We start from the raw sequence: 6,824 nt of genomic DNA on the forward strand, positions 1-6,824 counted from the left end.
CGCCTACGGCACCCGGGATTCCCGGGCGGTCTCCCATCCAAGTACTAACGAGGCCCGACCCTGCTTAGCTTCCGAGACCAGACGAGATGGGGGGCGTTCAGGGTGGTGTGGCCCTAGACGGCGGAGGGCGCCCCTGCCCCGCTCAAGAAGCCGAGCCTCTCTGCGCTTCCCCGCCGCCGCCTCCCGCCCCAGGCCCCGCGCCGGGCCGGGCCTGTTGAGTTCGCCGGCGGCCGGGTCCGGCGGGCTCCGAGGGACCGGGGTGATGGGCGGGGCGGGGCGGGGCGGGGGGCTGTCTCTCTCTACACACACACACACTCACACTCACTCACACTCACACAAGATGCGCCTCCACGGCTGGACTCGCCAAGGTGGAGACCTTCCAGCCCCCCTCCTCTCCCCGCCTGGCCTCCTTCACCTACCCGCCGCCCACCCCCAGCGCGTCGCCGCCGCTGACTGCGCACGCGCCGGGCGCTCGCCCTCTGACCCCAGCCAGGGGCCGCCCTCCCCCACAACCGCTTTCAGCTGTGCCCCCCTCCCCCCGCCCTGTGGGTGGGCTGCCGCCTATTCCCCCGGGCCAGGGCTGGGGCACAGCGCAAGGGGGAGGGGAGCGAGTGTATGGGGCATCTCTCTCTGGGGATGTGTCCCATGGGTGGGGTGGGGTGGGGTGGGGTGGCGTGGTTTGTGGGGCGCTGAAGAAATCAGTCCCCTCCATCTCCCACCTCTGGAAAACGCCCAAGCCCTTGGAGAACTGCCGGCACCGCTACCGTGGGGGCCGGGACCCTCCTCTGTGTCCTCCTGTGGCCCAGTCCAAGGGGCCTGGGCCTGGCCGGGGCTGCATTGGACCCCGACCACCCTGGCGTGTGGACTCGCCAAAAATCGGCGATTAGATATTGGATTCCAGCTTCCTTGAGGTCATTTCACTAATGAGTGCACCGGAAAGAGTTTCCTAATCCATCTGTGAGGGTGGCAACTGAAAGAGAATTTGAAAGCTGACAGAATAGGCGAGGAAAGGCATAGGAGATTTCCACACCCAGCAAGGAAGCCTTTCCCGAAATGGAAGAAAGAAACGAGCAAACAGAGACACCGGTAGCCCGCCCGGATCAGAGTCTGCCCCTGAGAGAAAGCACCCTGACCAGGTTCACCCGTGGGTGGGTGGCGAGCTAGCGGCATTCAGAAGAGCGAGGCCCGCAGTCTGTGCGGAAGACACCTGCACTCGGGTGTGTGTGGCGGCGCGATTCCCAAGCAGCTCCAGATGTTAAACCAAGGAGAAGCCAGGGAGTTCCCAACGCCCCAGGTGTCCTCAGCCCACGACTGGCTGCTGTGGGAATGCGAAGCCCGGCTCCTTGTCTCAGAGCGGGGTTCCCAGGAGGATCAGGCTGAAGCTGGGACTTGGCCTCAAAGTGTCCCCTCGCATGGCCACCCCCTTCCCCTTCCTGCTCCTCTACTCCTGGTGCCCCTCCATCCAGGGGCCAGACCTTAAAGAGTCACCGCAAGAGAATCCTGGTCCCAAAGGAGCCTTCTGGGGGACCGGTGCTGAGAGAGGTTGTGGGCATGGCCCGCTGGGGCTCTGCCCGACCCAGGGCTGAGAGACGCAACCTCCCAGCTCTGGGTCCCTGCAGGAAGTGTTGGCAAGCACAGGGCCGGTCCTCCAAAGGCCCAGGTGCAGGGAGCCCAGGCCAAGCAGCCTGTGGAAGAAGCCACTTGCCGTGCCACCCCGGGAACAGGACTGCAGGCCCCGGCCCTTCCCACCTCCTCCTCCTCCTCTTCCCCCCCCCGCCCCCGCCCCCCCCACCGACATGGCACAGGGCTCAGAGACACCTCAGACCCTTGCTACCCAAAGTGCAAAGGGCATCGGTTGCTCCTCCAAACCCCCCCGCCCAGCAGACCACGTTGTCCAGCCAGCCCCCGGGCCTCCCTGGGGTGCCCAGCACAAAAGTGCAGACACCCACCGGACCCTCAGTCTCAGTTTTCGGATGTTTTTGCCACTCTAAGGACCCGCAGGCCAGCTGGGCCTTCGGGCAGGACAGAGAGCCCCGGAATCCGACGTGGAGAGCTGCGTGTACGTCCCCATCAGGAGGCGGTCCCCACCTCCGCGGCTCTCCCCTTGCGGGGAGCGGCAGCCCCAGGGCCTCAGGCAAGACACCAGGCTGGGCCCCCCACGGCACAGCGGGGGCACAGCGGGGGCACGTTCCCCGCACAAGCGCCTTAGGGACGGCTGCTGGAGACTGCTGCGGCCACCCTGCTGCCGGGTTTCTGGAGGGCTTCCTGGAAGCAGCGTCCACACCAAGCCCTTGGAAGGCCCAGGCGACGGAGGAGCCAGCCGGTCAGGCAGGGGCCGAGGACGGTGAGAGGCCGGGCGGGAAGGAGCATGTCAGGCAGGGGCAGAGGACGGTGACAGGCCGGGCGGGAAGGAGCCGGTCAGGCGGGGGGCCCAGGACAGTGACGGGCCTGGCCGGGGAGGAGCGAGTCAGGCAGGGGCAGAGGAGACGGGCTGGGTAAGGGTTAGGGTTACAGTTAGGGCACAATTCACAATCGCAAAGATGTGGAAGCGACCCGAGTGCCCATCCATCCAGGAGTGCATTAATAAAATGTGGCGCGTGGACACCACGGAGTGCCATTCGGCTATGAGGAGCAGCGGTGAGAGGGCACCTCTCGTGTTCTCCTGGCCAGAGCTGGAACCCGTTCCAGTAAGCCAAGTATCCCAAGAATGGACACTCGAGCACCACGTGAGCGCGCTCACCGGCAAATTGGTACGAACGGATGGACGCCTAAGTGGACAGAGAGGAATCCCCTTCCTCGGGTGGGTGTCGGGCGGGTGGGGGGAGGGGATGGGCATACACATCCATTAGGAATGGGGTGGGTGCGCACCGACTGGGGCATGGGCGCACTTGAAGCTAATGACCCGAGGGGGGAGGCTGGGAGAGGGCAACGTACCCGACCTTAACATTGGTACCCCCACAATACGCCGGAGGTATACAACATGAGAGGTAAATGAATAAGAACACAGGGGGGAGGGGGGCACGGGCAACACATGTCACCTGAATACTTGTACTCCCATCATCTGCTTGAAAAGAGAGAGAAAAGAAAATGCAATAATAGAGGCCGGGCGCGGTGGCTCACGCCTGTAATCCTAGCTCTTGGGAGGCCGAGGCGGGTGGATTGCTCAAGGTCAGGAGTTCAAAACCAGCCTGAGCAAGAGCGAGACCCCGTCTCTACTATAAATAGAAAGAAATTGATTGGCCCACTGATAAATTAGCCGGGCATAGTGGCGCATGCCTGTAGTCCCAGCTACTCGGGAGGCTGAGGCAGAAGGATCACTCGAGCCCAGGAGTTTGAGGTTGCTGTGAGCTAGGGTGACGCCACGGCACTCACTCTAGCCTGGACAACAAAGTGAGACTCTGTCTCAAAAAAAAAAAAAAAGAAAAGAAAAAAAGAAAATGCAATAATAGAGGTAAGAGACACTTTTTAAAAATAATGAATCCGAAGAGAAAAGTAAAAGGAGGCCTGTGGAGCAGGTCTGGGTGTGACTCCGGATCCCCCAACATCAGGTGCCACCACCAAAGATTCCTACGTGGAGCCCGTAGAACCCCAAAAGCAACGGGACGAGTTCTGGTCACATACTCCCTCAAAATGACATCCTGGCCTTCTTCTGGAACTCCCTCCCCTCTCAGACTCTCAAGGTTTCCTCCAGCGTGTCGGTTCCCACAGAGCAGACCTTTGGTCTGAGACCTGACAGTCCAGATGCCACGCGTGCTGCCGCGTGGCGGCGGTGTCGCGGCTTGGGACAAGAGGAGGCCCCACGGTGCGGGCTGGGGCGCCAGGCACCGCGGCGGGCGCTGAGGGTGGGGGTGACCCCCACCCCGGGCCGCCGCCGCGCTCCCAGAAAGGGGACACAACGAGAGGCAAGAAAAAAAAAAAAAAAAAAAAAAGCCGCCGCCTACGGCACCCGGGATTCCCGGGCGGTCTCCCATCCAAGTACTAACGAGGCCCGACCCTGCTTAGCTTCCGAGACCAGACGAGATGGGGGGCGTTCAGGGTGGTGTGGCCCTAGACGGCGGAGGGCGCCCCTGCCCCGCTCAAGAAGCCGAGCCTCTCTGCGCTTCCCCGCCGCCGCCTCCCGCCCCAGGCCCCGCGCCGGGCCGGGCCTGTTGAGTTCGCCGGCGGCCGGGTCCGGCGGGCTCCGAGGGACCGGGGTGATGGGCGGGGCGGGGCGGGGCGGGGCGGGGGGCTGTCTCTCTCTACACACACACACACTCACACTCACTCACACTCACACAAGATGCGCCTCCACGGCTGGACTCGCCAAGGTGGAGACCTTCCAGCCCCCCTCCTCTCCCCGCCTGGCCTCCTTCACCTACCCGCCGCCCACCCCCAGCGCGTCGCCGCCGCTGACTGCGCACGCGCCGGGCGCTCGCCCTCTGACCCCAGCCAGGGGCCGCCCTCCCCCACAACCGCTTTCAGCTGTGCCCCCCTCCCCCCGCCCTGTGGGTGGGCTGCCGCCTATTCCCCCGGGCCAGGGCTGGGGCACAGCGCAAGGGGGAGGGGAGCGAGTGTATGGGGCATCTCTCTCTGGGGATGTGTCCCATGGGTGGGGTGGGGTGGGGTGGGGTGGCGTGGTTTGTGGGGCGCTGAAGAAATCAGTCCCCTCCATCTCCCACCTCTGGAAAACGCCCAAGCCCTTGGAGAACTGCCGGCACCGCTACCGTGGGGGCCGGGACCCTCCTCTGTGTCCTCCTGTGGCCCAGTCCAAGGGGCCTGGGCCTGGCCGGGGCTGCATTGGACCCCGACCACCCTGGCGTGTGGACTCGCCAAAAATCGGCGATTAGATATTGGATTCCAGCTTCCTTGAGGTCATTTCACTAATGAATGCACCGGAAAGAGTTTCCTAATCCATCTGTGAGGGTGGCAACTGAAAGAGAATTTGAAAGCTGACAGAATAGGCGAGGAAAGGCATAGGAGATTTCCACACCCAGCAAGGAAGCCTTTCCCGAAATGGAAGAAAGAAACGAGCAAACAGAGACACCGGTAGCCCGCCCGGATCAGAGTCTGCCCCTGAGAGAAAGCACCCTGACCAGGTTCACCCGTGGGTGGGTGGCGAGCTAGCGGCATTCAGAAGAGCGAGGCCCGCAGTCTGTGCGGAAGACACCTGCACTCGGGTGTGTGTGGCAGCGCGATTCCCAAGCAGCTCCAGATGTTAAACCAAGGAGAAGCCAGGAAGTTCCCAACGCCCCAGGTGTCCTCAGCCCACGACTGGCTGCTGTGGGAATGCGAAGCCCGGCTCCTTGTCTCAGAGCGGGGTTCCCAGGAGGATCAGGCTGAAGCTGGGACTTGGCCTCAAAGTGTCCCCTCGCATGGCCACCCCCTTCCCCTTCCTGCTCCTCTACTCCTGGTGCCCCTCCATCCAGGGGCCACACCTTAAAGAGTCACCGCAAGAGAATCCTGGTCCCAAAGGAGCCTTCTGGGGGACCGGTGCTGAGAGAGGTTGTGGGCATGGCCCGCTGGGGCTCTGCCCGACCCAGGGCTGAGAGACGCAACCTCCCAGCTCTGGGTCCCTGCAGGAAGTGTTGGCAAGCACAGGGCCGGTCCTCCAAAGGCCCAGGTGCAGGGAGCCCAGGCCAAGCAGCCTGTGGAAGAAGCCACTTGCCGTGCCACCCCGGGAACAGGACTGCAGGCCCCGGCCCTTCCCACCTCCTCCTCCTCCTCTTCCCCCCCCCCCGCCCCCGCCCCCCCCACCGACATGGCACAGGGCTCAGAGACACCTCAGACCCTTGCTACCCAAAGTGCAAAGGGCATCGGTTGCTCCTCCAAACCCCCCCGCCCAGCAGACCACGTTGTCCAGCCAGCCCCCGGGCCTCCCTGGGGTGCCCAGCACAAAAGTGCAGACACCCACCGGACCCTCAGTCTCAGTTTTCGGATGTTTTTGCCACTCTAAGGACCCGCAGGCCAGCTGGGCCTTCGGGCAGGACAGAGAGCCCCGGAATCCGACGTGGAGAGCTGCGTGTACGTCCCCATCAGGAGGCGGTCCCCACCTCCGCGGCTCTCCCCTTGCGGGGAGCGGCAGCCCCAGGGCCTCAGGCAAGACACCAGGCTGGGCCCCCCACGGCACAGCGGGGGCACAGCGGGGGCACGTTCCCCGCACAAGCGCCTTAGGGACGGCTGCTGGAGACTGCTGCGGCCACCCTGCTGCCGGGTTTCTGGAGGGCTTCCTGGAAGCAGCGTCCACACCAAGCCCTTGGAAGGCCCAGGCGATGGAGGAGCCAGCCGGTCAGGCAGGGGCCGAGGACGGTGAGAGGCCGGGCGGGAAGGAGCATGTCAGGCAGGGGCAGAGGACGGTGACAGGCCGGGCGGGAAGGAGCATGTCAGGCAGGGGCAGAGGACGGTGACAGGCCGGGCGGGAAGGAGCCGGTCAGGCGGGGGCCCAGGACAGTGACGGGCCTGGCCGGGGAGGAGCGAGTCAGGCAGGGGCAGAGGAGACGGGCTGGGTAAGGGTTAGGGTTACAGTTAGGGCACAATTCACAATCGCAAAGATGTGGAAGCGACCCGAGTGCCCATCCATCCAGGAGTGCATTAATAAAATGTGGCGCGTGGACACCACGGAGTGCCGTTCGGCTGTGAGGAGCAGGACTGCCTGCTGTGGGAATGCGAAGCCCGGCTTCTTCTCTCAGAGCGGGACAACCAGGAGGTGTGACGTACACCCCGGATTTCCCAGGAGGATCAGGCTGAAGCTGGGACTTGGCTTGAAAATGTCCCCTCGCATGGGCACTCCTTTCCGCTTCCGGCTCCTCTACTCCTGGTGCCCCTCCATCCAGGGGCCAGACTTTAAG

At 64.0% G+C, this 6,824-nt stretch overlaps 2 pseudogenes; both read right to left on the reverse strand.

Annotated features, from left to right (window-relative positions):
• Window positions 1-119, reverse strand: LOC142864790 (uncharacterized; annotated as a pseudogene).
• A 3,815-nt stretch (window positions 120-3,934) lies between these two features.
• On the reverse strand, window positions 3,935-4,053 carry LOC142864791 (uncharacterized; annotated as a pseudogene).
• Between the last annotated feature and the right edge of the window lie 2,771 nt (window positions 4,054-6,824).

Source organism: Microcebus murinus, chromosome 26, assembly GCF_040939455.1.
Source record: "Microcebus murinus isolate Inina chromosome 26, M.murinus_Inina_mat1.0, whole genome shotgun sequence".
NCBI classification, from domain to species: domain Eukaryota; kingdom Metazoa; phylum Chordata; class Mammalia; order Primates; family Cheirogaleidae; genus Microcebus; species Microcebus murinus.